The following is a 17,017-nucleotide window of genomic DNA, read 5'->3' on the forward strand; positions in this document are numbered from 1 at the left end:
TCTCGTCACGTCACTAGGATGTCAGTGCGTTGAGGCTGCAGTCACACTCTCTCACGTTACACACTGTGAGGAGAGTGAAGATGAAGGTGGAGGAAGGTGAAGGAGACTGAGGGGAAAAAAGAAGACTGGAGTCTCTTGCTTCTTTCCTTCCAAACTTGTAATGGAGGTTTGGTTAGCAAGCATGTAATGTACTTTACCCCCACGGATGGAGACCGAGGGGGGAGGGTGAAAAGAGGCGAGGGGTGGAGGGCTGGAGGGGTGGAGGGAGAGGTATAGCAGGAAGGAGGAGGAGTGTATATAGGCTGCCCTCTCAGCAGGTCTCCTCACCTCCCCTCCTCCCTCCACCTCCACTTTATTCCTCTTTTACTCCCTCAGACCAGACAGGACCAGGACACGAGTTCCCCCTACTCGAAAAGCTACCATCACACACACACACACACACACACACACACACACACACACACACACACACACACACACACACACACACACACACACACACAAAAGCCTAACGCCATCTCTCCACCACCTCCTCCCCTCTATAGCTGCACCATGCTGTGTAAGCGGTGGGTGAGGGTGGGGTAGGATGGGGTTGGAGGTCAGAAGCAGGAAGAGGTTTTTTTTAGGGGGGGGGGGGGTCGCCCGCCCCCCGTTAACAAGCTGCACGTCTGCATGCAGGAAGTTGTTTGTGCTCAGACACAATGCAAGTTTATCTGAGTCCAGCAGGGAAACGTGGGCCGTGTTGTCCTCAGCTGGTTTTGGGGTTAAAGGCTGAGGAAGATGTTGAGGTAGCATCATCAGAGTGTTGATCAGGGCTGAGCGTCAGGAGGCTGCAGACACACAAACGTCCACTTTAAAATGGTTCTTTGTTCTTGATGTTTAACAGAAAGCCTGTATTTCACTTCTGAGAAGATAGTTTAGTTCTATTGGTTAATACAAACTCAGACTCATTTTTTAAATGTAAGACCTGAACATCCTGAGAATAATCCTTAATAATAATATTATTAATAAAGGTTAGATAATAATCTGACCTTTTATTTATTTAGAAGAATACACTGTTTTTCACCATTGTGTTTTCTAACTTTTGCACAACTTTCATCAAAGTGTGTCCCAGCTCTAATGTCCTGTTGTGCTTTAAGTTATGGAGGCAGTATGATGAGAATACAGTTCTTAGTTCAACATGTGTCACCGTGATGGTGAAGGAGAAACGACTCCATCACATGTAGTTTCATCTCTTAAACATCGCTGATAACCTGCTGAATGTTTCCCCTTAATCTTAATACAAAATCAAAGAAAAGGTATTTTTTCGTCTAATTTAATACATGAACTACAGACTCCTCGGTGCCTCCCACCAGGCCGGATCAGCGCTCCTCTCCCCCCTCCGCCTCGCTGCGCTGTCGGCTCAGGGTGTGAGCAGAACAACGTTAATGTGTGGGGACACCTGACAAGCCCGCTGGCCTTTAGGGCTCAGCCTAATCACTCTGGACCCAAACCCATCGGGAATTAAACCTGCAAAACCAAACAGTCGCTGTGGGAGCCGGCCGGCATCTGCTGCTGCCACTCCAGCGGCTGCTGACAGACCGGAGGTTGGAAGCGTCACGTTGGTGACGGTGTGTTGATTAAAGTGAGCAGATTCATAGTCAAACCTGCAGAGTGAACGATGAGGTGGAGACTGAGCAAACTAGAGCTTTGAGAAGCCTGAAGACTGGGGAACGTGGATGACTTGTGTCACTCTTCAACCCATATGTAAATAAGCAATAAGCCAATTTATTTATTATTGCAAGAGAAAATATTTGTAAGATTTCCTGAAGCATGATCCATCACAGGGACGTCTACATCTTCCACTGATGTTTTTTAACTGATGGTAAATGTGACAGCGTCATGTCTCCGGGTTGAGTCCTGCACACGTTATATTAAAACATGTTCATGAGCTCATGTTATATTAAGACATGTTTAATTGTGTATGGCAGAGTCTGATAAATGTGGGCTTAGGCCAACATGAAGAAGGTTTGACAGCTGGAGGCCAGAGTGTGAAGACGGCGCTGTAATGCGTCTGGACTAACATTCAGAGTACAGTAGTGTGTTCACTTTAAAATGAATGGGGCTTTTCCAGTGTTTAAAGTACAGTAGCTTGTTAACTCCGGTATCTGTTAAGCCACACAGGCCCCTCTCCTCTCTCTCTCTCTCTCTCTCTCTCCAGATGCCCTCATTAATTTTAGATTGGCTCTAAATGAGTCTCCTTCATCGTGGCCGAGGGTTTCTAAATTAGATTCATTTATATTTAAATTGTGAAACAGGCGTGGTTAATGAGAAAATCATTATTTTTGGGGTTACTTCAGATGGGCTGATAGTTGGGCAGCTCAGTGCTGTGTGAAGTGAAGCCACCAGAGGAGGCACACATGATGTGAGAAGCATCGAAAACCACCGATCCACAGGATTTCAAAATAAAAGCATTCTGGTGGTCATTTTAGCAGCACTGTTTAAATGAGATGTGAAATGAAGCTCTGCATCTTACGTTATATGAAGGGAGAATATGCAAAGTGGAACCTGACTGTCGTACAACACGTCCTTGTTTATTTCCTCTGCTAACACCTCATTTAACACTCTTAAAGCTAATGTGTCACTTTCAACACATCTGTGTCATTTTCGGCACCACATGTGTCAAAACCGCATTACAAGACACACATGTTGACTTAACAGGTGCCCCTATCGACACGAGGCGCCCCGACAAAGCAGCGGGACGCCTCTCCCCCTAAACCGATAAAACCGGAGCGTTAGAAATGTCACATCTGAGGAAAGGAGGCCGCGAGGCGGAACAACGGAGCTTCCCCTCCCGTCCCCATGAATCCATCCTTCTCATAAAAAACACAAATCACACAGCGCTTTACAGCCGTGCAGCTCCTCACAAGGCGTCCTATAGCAACCCCCAGCTTCTCCCACCAGGAATGTGACTGTTAGGAATCTAAGTGCCAGGCGTTTAAAACCTGAGGAATGCTATTGTTCTGGTCACAGCTGCACTAGCACTGGCCCGGCTACTGCTGCCACTGTGTGAGTGTGGTGGGGGTGGGGGGGGGGGGGAAGGAAGGAGTCGAAGGTGTGAAAAAGGCAACTTTACGTGTTTCCAGTATTCCACGGTTTCATGACAAAGCAGCACATAGTTGACAGCAAGTTGACACATTCCTGAGGCCTGGATGGCTGCAAAGCTCTCTCCTCCCTCTCTCTCTCTCTCTTCTTCTCTCTCTCTCTCTCTCTCTCTCTCTCTCTTCTTCTCTCTCTCTCCAGCATCATATGTTCCTCTTAATGTCTCTCTCTCTCCTCCCTCTCTCCCTCTCTCCTTCTCTCTCTCTCTCTCTCTCTCGCTCTCTCTCTCTCCTCCTTTCTCTCTCTCTCTCCTCCCTCTCTCTCTCTCTCTCTCTCATTACATTACCTTACATTACAGTCATTTATCAGACGCTTTTATCCAAAGCGACTTACAATTCAGTATCTATCTACACACCGCAGACGCAGCTACGGGAGACATTTTGGGGTTAAGTGTCTTGCTCAATTGACACATTGACATGAGACTAGTGGAGCAGGAGCCGGGGATCGAACCACTGACCCTCTGATTGAAAGGCTCTCTCTCCCTCTCTCTCTCTCTCTCTCCTCCCTTTCTCTCTCTCTCTCTCTCTCTCTCTCCCTCCCTCCCTCTCTCTCTCTCTCTCTCTCTCTCCCTCTCTCTCTCTCCTCCCTCTCTCTCTCTCTCTCTCTCTCTCTCCCTCTCTCTCTCTCTCCTCCCTCTCTCTCTCTCTCTCTCTCCTCCCTCTCTCCCTCTCTCTCTCTCTCTCTCTCCCTCTCTCTTCCTCCAGCATCATATGTTCTCTTAATGCTTGTCTCTCTCTTTGGTTGTAGTCACAGAGGTCATTATGTGGAGCTGAGGATGGCCTTGCTGTAGGTGTGTTAACCTAAATGTAACTTAGAGTGAAGCTCTTTAAGTACATTGATTAATGTTGATGATGAAGCCTGCTAGAATCAGATACGTTGGTTTGTTTATGTTTTGCAGTTGTTGAGGAGAAACACCTGATTTGATCTCATCCCATGTTCTCAGACTTGTGGTTAGTTTCAGAAGTGATTCTTCTCTTTGAATGTCAGTATCACCAGCTGTGAGCCTGCAGTATGTTTGACCTTGTCTTTGAATGTCAGTGTCACTAGCTGTTTGAGGTCATGTAGAGCCTGAGGTTGCTCCAGCGGTTCAACTAGATGATGGTGAAGCTGCTTTTATTTCGTTAATGGTCCAATAACTCCAACATTACATTATATGTGCTCTTACATTGAAGAGCTAAATAAATAAATAAAAATGACGTTCAGTTGTGTGTGTGTGTGTGTGTGTGTGTGTGTGTGTGTGTGTGTGTGTGTGTGTGTGTGTGTGTGTGTGTGTAATCTCACATACTCTGGACCCATTGCTTCATACATCAGGTACAGATTGAGGTAGTACATAAGCTCACCTCAGGCTTTGTTTCCATCTCCTTGAACAATATGCGTTACTTCTTATGTTTATGCCCTTCTCATGGGTTTGACTTGACCCTCAATATCATATATGATTCATGTCCTTATGATGCACGACGTCACCACGGATCCTTCCACAGAGACTTCAGGACCCCCGGCTCTGCTGTCCTGTCCGGTACAGTGTCTTCCACTCTGAGAGCTGAGTTGGAGCAGAAGCAACAGTAGTGAGGTGGCAGGGCTCCCCTCTCCTCTAGTAATTACCATCCAGCTGCTCAGAGGAACAATGCTTGGCTCTCTTCCAGACGGCTGACTTCATACACTCTGTGCCACGCTCAATTTGGAGCGCAGCGGAAGCTGGGCATGACTGGCACCCTCCAGGGCATTGCTGTCTCTCTATGGGACTCACTGTGTGTGTGTGTGTGTGTGTGTGTGAGAGAGAGTGCTTTCCCTAAACCTACCAGTTCTCATTTGACATCCGGTTCCTGCTTTGTCCTGGATTCTTGTTGGTGTCTTCACGTTCCTGCGACGCCACTGGAGAAACAGAATGAAAACAATAATATAAATGTGTGATGAGAGACCTGTTTACAGTGTAGATGATCTGCTGCTGGGTCTTAAAGGCACAGGGTTGCAGGTTACCACTAAGGAAATCCTGATGCACAAAGGGAATTCATTAATATCAGGCGTTAAAATGTCTTTGTTTGCAGTCTTTAGGTGAAGATGAGCGCTGAAGCTGAAGCAGACTCCTATAACTGCTCAGCGTAGTCAGACATGTGATCAACACTGTACAGACGCAGCACATAACCACACTACTTCTAGGTGTGGTTGAAGATTGAAAAGCTGCAGAGTGAATTTGTGCGCTGCTGTCTGTTACAAAGTTGTGTTACCAGGCAACAAGTAGTCTAGGCTGGTAACTCAGAGTTTAGTGGGAAAGTTAAAGACGAGTCTTTGTGGTGAAGCTGATGTCAAAACTAATGGAGCAGCAAACCTACTAGAAGGCTTTTGAATATGAAGAATTCGCTCATTATATGGGTCGAAAATGTGCGCGTGCGCACACACACACACACACACACACACACACACACACACACACACACACACACACACACACACACACACACACACACACACACACACACACTCCAAACTTGGCTGAATAGGGTGCAGCACACCCCGGCTCTTCCTCCTGCAGCACAATGAGGACCTGTTTGGGGCCAGTATGCCCAGTTACCCCAATCCTACTGACCAAAAAAGCAACACAAACACACACACACACACACACACACACACACACACACACACACACTACCAGCCCCAGTCTGTCTCCGACTGTTTTGGACAGAAGGGCATTTAAATAGCAGAGACAAACAGCAACAGTTGCTAATTGTTGTGCGACAGTTGGAGGAGGAGACATCAGCATTAAAACAGAAACCTTACAGTCCCTTCAGAGTCACTCATCCAGCTGACACGACAACGCTTCACACACTTTAATAACTACACAACCCAAAAGTCACTAAAGTTATAAGAAGGAGTTTCAAGTTGTTTTCTCTGTAAATCAGACAGATCATCATTGTTTACCTGCTGTTAATGTGTAATAATATGCTCTGTTATAATAATAATAATCATAACTAAGATACCTATTGTATGGTGTTAAAACCTGTTATTGATGTTGATATTAGATGACTCTGTTCTTAAAGCGCATTTTCAATTTGAGAATAAATAAAAAAGAAAAAGAGAAGAAAAATGTAACGACGGAAAAACAAAACGTTTCAACGAAAACAAAAAGGGACAAAGTGAAAGTAAAGATGAGGGACATGAAGCTACAAACATCAGCTGATGCTCCTCAAAGCAACAGAGGAATCAACACGGGCTACGTTTACATCATGTCTTATATGACCACTCTTCTTCTGTGGTGGATAATGACACCACCAACACCCGACTACTAGTACTATTACTATTCCTCACATACCAGGAGAGGATGCATCAGGCATTCGTTCTCTGATACTCAAAGATTCTGCTACAGTGTGCGCTACAGAGCGACTCGTCTGATAGTTCAGCTTGAAGCTGCCGATGCTTAGAAACTGTAGTTTTCAGCATCTCTACGTAGTACAGAGAGTAGTAGTAGTAGTAGTAGTAGTAGTAGTCCGCCGAGGCCCTGGAGATAAGAACAGCTGTTATCTAAACACGTTATCATATCTACGTTAACGTCTGCTCCGTGCAGTCAGTGCATTCATACCAACACAATAACTGTAACGTCGTTCCACATTTGCAAGCCGTGCGGCTGAGGCCGGGTCGGAGCGGCAGAGGACCGGCCCAAAGCAAACAGAGGTGTGTTTCTGATTTGACTGCTACACAGCGACTGTGACCCGATGTCTTCATGACGCTGAGGCTCGTGTTCCTTTGACTTCATCCAACACTTGTGTTGAGCTATTTAGTAGTTGGGTTTGCTTCCCTTGTGAGGTACTTTGTAGTTCATTTTACTTTATCTTCTATTGATGTTACTTTACGAGAGGTTGCTACACTTTACATTTGACTTACCTTTTCTTCAGTTAAGATCAAATCTACGTTACAGTTGTGGAGTCCAAAAAGTACTTTTAAAGTACTTTTACTTGTTCTAAACAAAGCTCCTTTGATTAACAGTTGGTTTATCTTTCCTAAAAATCTCTTGACTAACTACAAACGACCCAGATTCAGTTGGGTGTAAATGAACATGAAGATGACCAGATATACAAAGTATTTCTACATGTGTGTACTGATACTGTTACATATGATGTTGACATGTATGAGTAACTGATCACATGATTGCATAAGTGTGCTTGAGGTAATGCCGCCTTATACTGTAGGCAGGCATATGTACACATGTATGAACGCAACTGCAACTCTGTGTGTGTTAGTTTGTGTTAAGACGTGTGTGTGTGTGTGTGTGTGTGTGTGTGTGTGTGTGTGTGTTAATGGCAGCGGGCCCCAAGGCAGGGCCCCCCACAGTGCCCAGGGGGATTGTGGGTAGTTGGGAGAGGGTTTGGATTCTGGCTTTGTTTGTCTCTGTGTGCTGACATCACTGTGCTGATGGCACCAAATCCCCCATTCTACTGCACACAGCACTTTCTATACAAAACACCAACACACACACACACACACACACACACACACACACACACACACGGTGCAAGTAATGCCAACTTGGCCAAAAATAGTGCTTTCTCTTTTTAACACACATGCAGACATCCATGTATGCATATATGGATGCACCACACTCTCTTTCTCTCACGAACACACACACACACACACACACACACACACACACACACACGGTGCAGCGTAATCGTCATATAACGCCAAGTGACAAATGCTCTTGTTTAAAATCACATTGGACGTAGTATTCCAGCTGTTGATAAAGGGTCATGACCCCATGACGTCCTTCTTATGAACATCAACACCGAGACGCTCAATCAATCACTGAGCTGAGATTTCGTTTCAGTTTTGGGATGAGTTGAGGAAAAGCCTTCCTACATGTGTATCATACAGTAAGTGATGCTTCAGAAGGACTACAAACATGGTGACATCTGCACGTTAAATATTCAACACACGAGTCAGATTACAGTCTGATTACAGTACGTCTGTGAACAGTCCGTACACGTCCGCCATGAAACCGATTGTTGTCCCACACACACACACACACACACACACACACACACACACACACACACAGTCTATTTGCTCATAGGCTCAACTATCGGACTGGGTCTTTGCATAGCCTGGTTAAACATTAACAGGCAGCCTTTCAGTGCTGTCTTTGGAATGTATGGAGCTGGGAGAAGGCGGGAGGAGTTGTGTAATTGGGTTGATGATACTTCCTCTCAGGCCTGGAGGAAACGAGTAGCCATCTTTCTTTATTAGTGACCTGTTTATTGGTTCCATTTATTTGTTACGTACAGACAAAGCATGTCTCGGTTGTCCATTTCCTCCTTTGAACTGCTGGTGTGCACAGATATGAATTCATTGGAGGTACAAGACCTCAGTGAGACTTGTGTGAAATTTTTTTGACACAAGGTTCTCTGGTGTCTTGCTCGAGGACACTTCAGCAGGGCAACAACCACCACACAGTTTCAACCCCATCATTTAGTTGAATTGCACTAAAACCACTCAGTGTTCCCGATGCCCCGGTGTGGTTTTGTAGGGACTTAATGTGGTCAAACTGGCACATATCTGCCCGCAGAAATCCTGAGACACACACAAAGAAATAGAGCGTGGCAACATGCACACACTCACAGACACACAACGCTCTGCTGCTGAGGACCCCGGGAAGCGGCTGGGATGGACCCAGCACTCAGAGCCACTCAGAGCCAATCAAAGCTGATGATAGCTCACACATTTACACCATCCTTCCACAGCCGCTCTCACACACGGATGAAAAACGTCTTCAGGCGATCGGCGTCATCGTTACCACATCGCTCACATGAGGAGCGAAGGAAAGAGAGGGAGAGGGAGGGAGGGGAGATACAAACAGAAACAGGTGGAACGAAACGAAGGAATAGGTGTGCTGAGCTCTGTAAGGACCACACTGTTAGTGAAGGGATCATTTCAACATACACCCTAATGCTTTAAGCTTTAAAGTTCATCACAAACCCAACAAGCCCATCATTTACACAAAAGAGAACACGTCGAGTTAAATGAGTGATTCTAAACATGAGCGTCATTAATTAACTTCACTCGACACTTTATGATTCTTTGGTGTTTTTAGTGTCTGGTAGAGGTGAGGTCTGTATTTACTGATTGGTTCATCAGAGATCATTGTGTTTCAGGTTTTTAATAAACTGGGTGTATCCACACTTTATGGGGTTTTAGTTCATTTAAAAAGTATACTGTAATGTTTTTGGTGGTGATATTTAAGTAACAAACTGACCCAAAAGGATGTAAAGTGTCTCGACTAGTAGTGATATAGTCTACATGATGCTCATTAAAGATGTCTTTCCTTCAGTCTGCAGGTTATTCAGGTGTTTTTAGGCTCACCTGTCCTCTAAAAGTACCGGGTCTACTACCTCAGGGAGAGACTCCATACATTACCCAGAATGCCTCTCAACAACGTGTCTAAAACTCAATCAACAGAAAGTGACTATGTTTCTGAGGTAAGGAAGAGTAGAAGTAAGTTGCTGTAGTAGTGAGCTTAGGCTCTCACACTCACTCACACACACACACACACACACACACACACACACACACACACACACACACACACACACACACACACACATTATGCACAATTGCCACAACTGATACTCAAACAGATTTTCCCGACAGTTGAAGACTTTTTAATAAACTTTTAATGACCACTCCAAGAACAAGCCCTGTCCTGAGTACTGCTTCTCTCTCTCTCTCTCTCTCTCTCTCTCTCACACTCACACTCACACACACACACACACACACACACACACACACACACAGTGTCCTGTCAGGTCTAACTAAGCAGAGTGGCGGGCAGGGCGGCGTTTGGATTGGCTGGACAGGGGTTGCCGGGGGTTACGGTGGATTTGGTGGACCACCTGCTGAGACTCAGCCGCCAACTGACTGAAAACATTTACATCAGAAACCACCCAGGATAGAGACACGGGGGGGGGGGGAAGTTACCAGAGTTTGTACGAAAAAAGAAACGACAATTATCTCTGCTGCAAAGTGCTCCGATAACCTCGTCTCCTCTCCCTGGTGTGAAGTGAAGCAGCCTCACCGGCTCTGAAACACAAACCATTCATGTTGTGATGCCAGAAGAGTAGAAACTGAGTTCACGATCCAATGACCACTTCATGCAGCCCACAGACAACGCTAGTGTGAGAGAGGACTACACCTACAGACACTAGTGTGTGAGAGAGAGGACTACACCTACAGACACTAGTGTGTGAGAGAGAGGACTACACCTAGAGACACTAGTGTGTGAGAGAGAGGACTACACCTACAGACACTAGTGTGAGAGAGAGGACTACACCTACAGACACTAGTGTGAGAGAGAGAGGACTACACCTACAGACACTAGTGTGAGAGAGAGGACTACACCTACAGACACTAGTGTGAGAGAGAAAGGACTACACCTAGAGACACTAGTGTGTGAGAGGACTACACTTACAGACACTAGTGTGAGAGAGAGAGGACTACACCTACAGACACTAGTGTGAGAGAGAGAGGACTACACCTACAGACACTAGTGTGAGAGAGAGAGGACTACACCTAGAGACACTAGTGTGTGAGAGAGAGGACTACACCTACAGACACGAGTGTGAGAGAGAGGACTACACTTACAGACACTAGTGTGAGAGAGAGGACTACACCTACAGACACGAGTGTGAGAGAGAGGACTACACCTACAGACACTAGTGTGAGAGAGAGAGGACTACACCTAGAGACACTAGTGTGTGAGAGAGAGGACTACACTTACAGACACTAGTGTGAGAGAGAGGACTACACCTACAGACACGAGTGTGAGAGAGAGAGGACTACACCTACAGACACTAGTGTGAGAGAGAGAGGACTACACCTACAGACACGAGTGTGAGAGAGAGAGGACTACACCTACAGACACTAGTGTGAGAGAGAGGACTACACCTACAGACACGAGTGTGAGAGAGAGGACTACACCTACAGACACTAGTGTGAGAGAGAGAGGACTACACCTAGAGACACTAGTGTGTGAGAGAAAGGACTACACTTACAGACACTAGTGTGAGAGAGGACTACACCTACAGACACTTCTACAGTGTGTGAGAGAGAGGACTACACCTACAGACACTTCTACAGCGTGAGAGAGAGAGGACTACACCTACAGACACTTCTACAGTGTGTGAGAGAGAGGACTACACCTACAGACACTTCTACAGCGTGAGAGAGAGAGGACTACACCTACAGACACTTCTACAGTGTGAGAGAAAGAGAGGACTACACCTACAGACACTTCTACAGTGTGTGAGAGAGAGGACTACACCTACAGACACTTCTACAGCGTGAGAGAGAGAAGACTACACCTACAGACACTTCTACAGTGTGTGAGAGAGAGGACTACACCTACAGACACTTCTACAGTGTGTGAGTGAGAGGACTACACCTACAGACACTTCTACAGTGTGAGAGAGGACTACACCTAAAGACACTTCTACAGTGTGAGAGAGAGAGGACTACACCTACAGACACTTCTACAGTGTGAGAGAGAGAGAGGACTACACCTACAGACACTTCTACAGTGTGTGAGTGAGAGGACTACACCTACAGACACTTCTACAGTGTGAGAGAGAGAAGACTACACCTACAGACACTTCTACAGTGTGTGAGAGAGAGGACTACACCTACAGACACTTCTACAGCGTGAGAGAGAGGACTACACCTACAGACACTTCTACAGCGTGAGAGAGAGGACTACACCTACAGACACTTCTACAGTGTGTGAGTGAGAGGACTACACCTACAGACACTTCTACAGTGTGAGAGAGAGAGGACTACACCTACAGACACTTCTACAGTGTGAGAGAGAGAGAGGACTACACCTACAGACACTTCTACAGTGTGTGAGTGAGAGGACTACACCTACAGACACTTCTACAGCGTGAGAGAGGACTACACCTACAGACACTTCTACAGCGTGAGAGAGAGGACTACACCTACAGACACTTCTACAGTGTGTGAGTGAGAGGACTACACCTACAGACACTTCTACAGTGTGTGAGTGAGAGGACTACACCTACAGACACTTCTACAGCGTGAGAGAGAGGACTACACCTACAGACACTTCTACAGCGTGAGAGAGAGGACTACACCTACAGACACTTCTACAGTGTGTGAGTGAGAGGACTACACCTACAGACACTTCTACAGTGTGAGAGAGAGAGAGGACTACACCTACAGACACTTCTACAGTGTGTGAGTGAGAGGACTACACCTACAGACACTTCTACAGCGTGAGAGAGAGGACTACACCTACAGACACTTCTACAGCGTGAGAGAGAGAGGACTACACCTACAGACACTTCTACAGCGTGAGAGAGAGAGGACTACACCTACAGACACTTCTACAGCGTGTGAGAGAGAGGACTACACCTACAGACACTTCTACAGCGTGAGAGAGAGAGGACTACACCTACAGACACTTCTACAGTGTGAGAGAGAGAGAGGACTACACCTACAGACACTTCTACAGCGTGTGAGAGAGAGGACTACACCTACAGACACTTCTACAGCGTGAGAGAGAGAGGACTACACCTACAGACACTTCTACAGTGTGTGAGAGAGAGGACTACACCTACAGACACTTCTACAGCGTGAGAGAGAGGACTACACCTACAGACACTTCTACAGCGTGAGAGAGAGGACTACACCTACAGACACTTCTACAGTGTGTGAGTGAGAGGACTACACCTACAGACACTTCTACAGTGTGAGAGAGAGAGGACTACACCTAAAGACACTTCTACAGTGTGAGAGAGAGAGGACTACACCTACAGACACTTCTACAGTGTGAGAGAGAGAGAGGACTACACCTACAGACACTTCTACAGTGTGTGAGTGAGAGGACTACACCTACAGACACTTCTACAGCGTGAGAGAGGACTACACCTACAGACACTTCTACAGCGTGAGAGAGAGGACTACACCTACAGACACTTCTACAGTGTGTGAGTGAGAGGACTACACCTACAGACACTTCTACAGTGTGTGAGTGAGAGGACTACACCTACAGACACTTCTACAGCGTGAGAGAGAGAGGACTACACCTACAGACACTTCTACAGCGTGAGAGAGAGAGGACTACACCTACAGACACTTCTACAGTGTGAGAGAGAGAGGACTACACCTACAGACACTTCTACAGTGTGTGAGAGAGAGAGGACTACACCTACAGACACTTCTACAGCGTGAGAGAGAGAGGACTACACCTACAGACACTTCTACAGCGTGAGAGAGAGAGGACTACACCTACAGACACTTCTACAGTGTGTGAGAGAGAGGACTACACCTACAGACACTTCTACAGTGTGAGAGAGAGAGGACTACACCTACAGACACTTCTACAGCGTGTGAGAGAGAGGACTACACCTACAGACACTTCTACAGTGTGAGAGAGAGAGGACTACACCTACAGACACTTCTACAGTGTGAGAGAGAGAGGACTACACCTACAGACACTTCTACAGTGTGAGAGAGAGAGGACTACACCTACAGACACTTCTACAGTGTGAGAGAGGACTACACCTACAGACACTTCTACAGTGTGTGAGAGAGGACTACACCTACAGACACTTCTACAGTGTGAGAGAGAGAGAGGACTACACCTACAGACACTTCTACAGCGTGAGAGAGAGAGGACTACACCTACAGACACTTCTACAGCGTGAGAGAGAGAGGACTACACCTACAGACACTTCTACAGCGTGAGAGAGAGAGGACTACACCTACAGACACTTCTACAGCGTGAGAGAGAGAGGACTACACCTACAGACACTTCTACAGTGTGAGAGAGAGAGGACTACACCTACAGACACTTCTACAGCGTGAGAGAGAGAGGACTACACCTACAGACACTTCTACAGCGTGAGAGAGAGAGGACTACACCTACAGACACTTCTACAGTGTGTGAGAGAGGACTACACCTACAGACACTTCTACAGCGTGAGAGAGAGGACTACACCTACAGACACTTCTACAGTGTGTGAGTGAGAGGACTACACCTACAGACACTTCTACAGTGTGAGAGAGAGAGGACTACACCTACAGACACTTCTACAGTGTGAGAGAGAGAGAGGACTACACCTACAGACACTTCTACAGTGTGTGAGTGAGAGGACTACACCTACAGACACTTCTACAGCGTGAGAGAGGACTACACCTACAGACACTTCTACAGCGTGAGAGAGAGGACTACACCTACAGACACTTCTACAGTGTGTGAGTGAGAGGACTACACCTACAGACACTTCTACAGTGTGTGAGTGAGAGGACTACACCTACAGACACTTCTACAGCGTGAGAGAGAGGACTACACCTACAGACACTTCTACAGCGTGAGAGAGAGGACTACACCTACAGACACTTCTACAGTGTGTGAGTGAGAGGACTACACCTACAGACACTTCTACAGTGTGAGAGAGAGAGAGGACTACACCTACAGACACTTCTACAGTGTGTGAGTGAGAGGACTACACCTACAGACACTTCTACAGTGTGTGAGTGAGAGGACTACACCTACAGACACTTCTACAGCGTGAGAGAGAGGACTACACCTACAGACACTTCTACAGCGTGAGAGAGAGAGGACTACACCTACAGACACTTCTACAGCGTGAGAGAGAGAGGACTACACCTACAGACACTTCTACAGCGTGTGAGAGAGAGGACTACACCTACAGACACTTCTACAGCGTGAGAGAGAGAGGACTACACCTACAGACACTTCTACAGTGTGAGAGAGAGAGAGGACTACACCTACAGACACTTCTACAGCGTGTGAGAGAGAGGACTACACCTACAGACACTTCTACAGCGTGAGAGAGAGAGGACTACACCTACAGACACTTCTACAGTGTGTGAGAGAGAGGACTACACCTACAGACACTTCTACAGCGTGAGAGAGAGGACTACACCTACAGACACTTCTACAGCGTGAGAGAGAGGACTACACCTACAGACACTTCTACAGTGTGTGAGTGAGAGGACTACACCTACAGACACTTCTACAGTGTGAGAGAGAGAGGACTACACCTAAAGACACTTCTACAGTGTGAGAGAGAGAGGACTACACCTACAGACACTTCTACAGTGTGAGAGAGAGAGGACTACACCTACAGACACTTCTACAGTGTGTGAGTGAGAGGACTACACCTACAGACACTTCTACAGCGTGAGAGAGGACTACACCTACAGACACTTCTACAGCGTGAGAGAGAGGACTACACCTACAGACACTTCTACAGTGTGTGAGTGAGAGGACTACACCTACAGACACTTCTACAGTGTGTGAGTGAGAGGACTACACCTACAGACACTTCTACAGCGTGAGAGAGAGAGGACTACACCTACAGACACTTCTACAGCGTGAGAGAGAGAGGACTACACCTACAGACACTTCTACAGTGTGAGAGAGAGAGGACTACACCTACAGACACTTCTACAGTGTGAGAGAGAGAGGACTACACCTACAGACACTTCTACAGTGTGTGAGAGAGAGAGGACTACACCTACAGACACTTCTACAGCGTGAGAGAGAGAGGACTACACCTACAGACACTTCTACAGCGTGAGAGAGAGAGGACTACACCTACAGACACTTCTACAGTGTGTGAGAGAGAGGACTACACCTACAGACACTTCTACAGTGTGAGAGAGAGAGGACTACACCTACAGACACTTCTACAGCGTGTGAGAGAGAGGACTACACCTACAGACACTTCTACAGTGTGAGAGAGAGAGGACTACACCTACAGACACTTCTACAGTGTGAGAGAGAGAGGACTACACCTACAGACACTTCTACAGTGTGAGAGAGAGAGGACTACACCTACAGACACTTCTACAGTGTGAGAGAGAGAGGACTACACCTACAGACACTTCTACAGTGTGAGAGAGAGAGGACTACACCTACAGACACTTCTACAGTGTGAGAGAGAGAGGACTACACCTACAGACACTTCTACAGTGTGTGAGAGAGGACTACACCTACAGACACTTCTACAGTGTGAGAGAGAGAGAGGACTACACCTACAGACACTTCTACAGCGTGAGAGAGAGAGGACTACACCTACAGACACTTCTACAGCGTGAGAGAGAGAGGACTACACCTACAGACACTTCTACAGCGTGAGAGAGAGAGGACTACACCTACAGACACTTCTACAGCGTGAGAGAGAGAGGACTACACCTACAGACACTTCTACAGTGTGAGAGAGAGAGGACTACACCTACAGACACTTCTACAGTGTGAGAGAGAGAGGACTACACCTACAGACACTTCTACAGCGTGAGAGAGAGAGAGGACTACACCTACAGACACTTCTACAGCGAGAGAGAGAGAGGACTACACCTACAGACACTTCTACAGCGTGAGAGAGAGAGGACTACACCTACAGACACTTCTACAGCGTGAGAGAGAGAGGACTACACCTACAGACACTTCTACAGCGTGAGAGAGAGAGGACTACACCTACAGACACTTCTACAGTGTGAGAGAGAGAGGACTACACCTACAGACACTTCTACAGTGTGAGAGAGAGAGGACTACACCTACAGACACTTCTACAGTGTGAGAGAGAGAGGATCAGCTTATAAAACTAAATAACAGTTTAGTTTTAAGGTCTATAAAGTAGTTAAAATAATAAATTATATAAATTTTAATAAATGTAACCAGCTACAATATTAAATGCTGCTTGAATGTTAATGTTTCTGTAATAATGACACAACATTTTGTCAATAATACTACTGAACTACTGAAGTAAACTGCTGCGCTGTAGACTGTTACTGGTACTTATACATCATAAAACACACTATGAAGTATTCTATGAGTCAAACGTAA

The sequence above is a fragment of the Cebidichthys violaceus genome, unplaced genomic scaffold (genome assembly GCF_023349555.1).
Source record: "Cebidichthys violaceus isolate CVI_PGR_0920_01 unplaced genomic scaffold, fCebVio1.0.p SCAF_244, whole genome shotgun sequence".
Taxonomy (NCBI): domain Eukaryota; kingdom Metazoa; phylum Chordata; class Actinopteri; order Perciformes; family Stichaeidae; genus Cebidichthys; species Cebidichthys violaceus.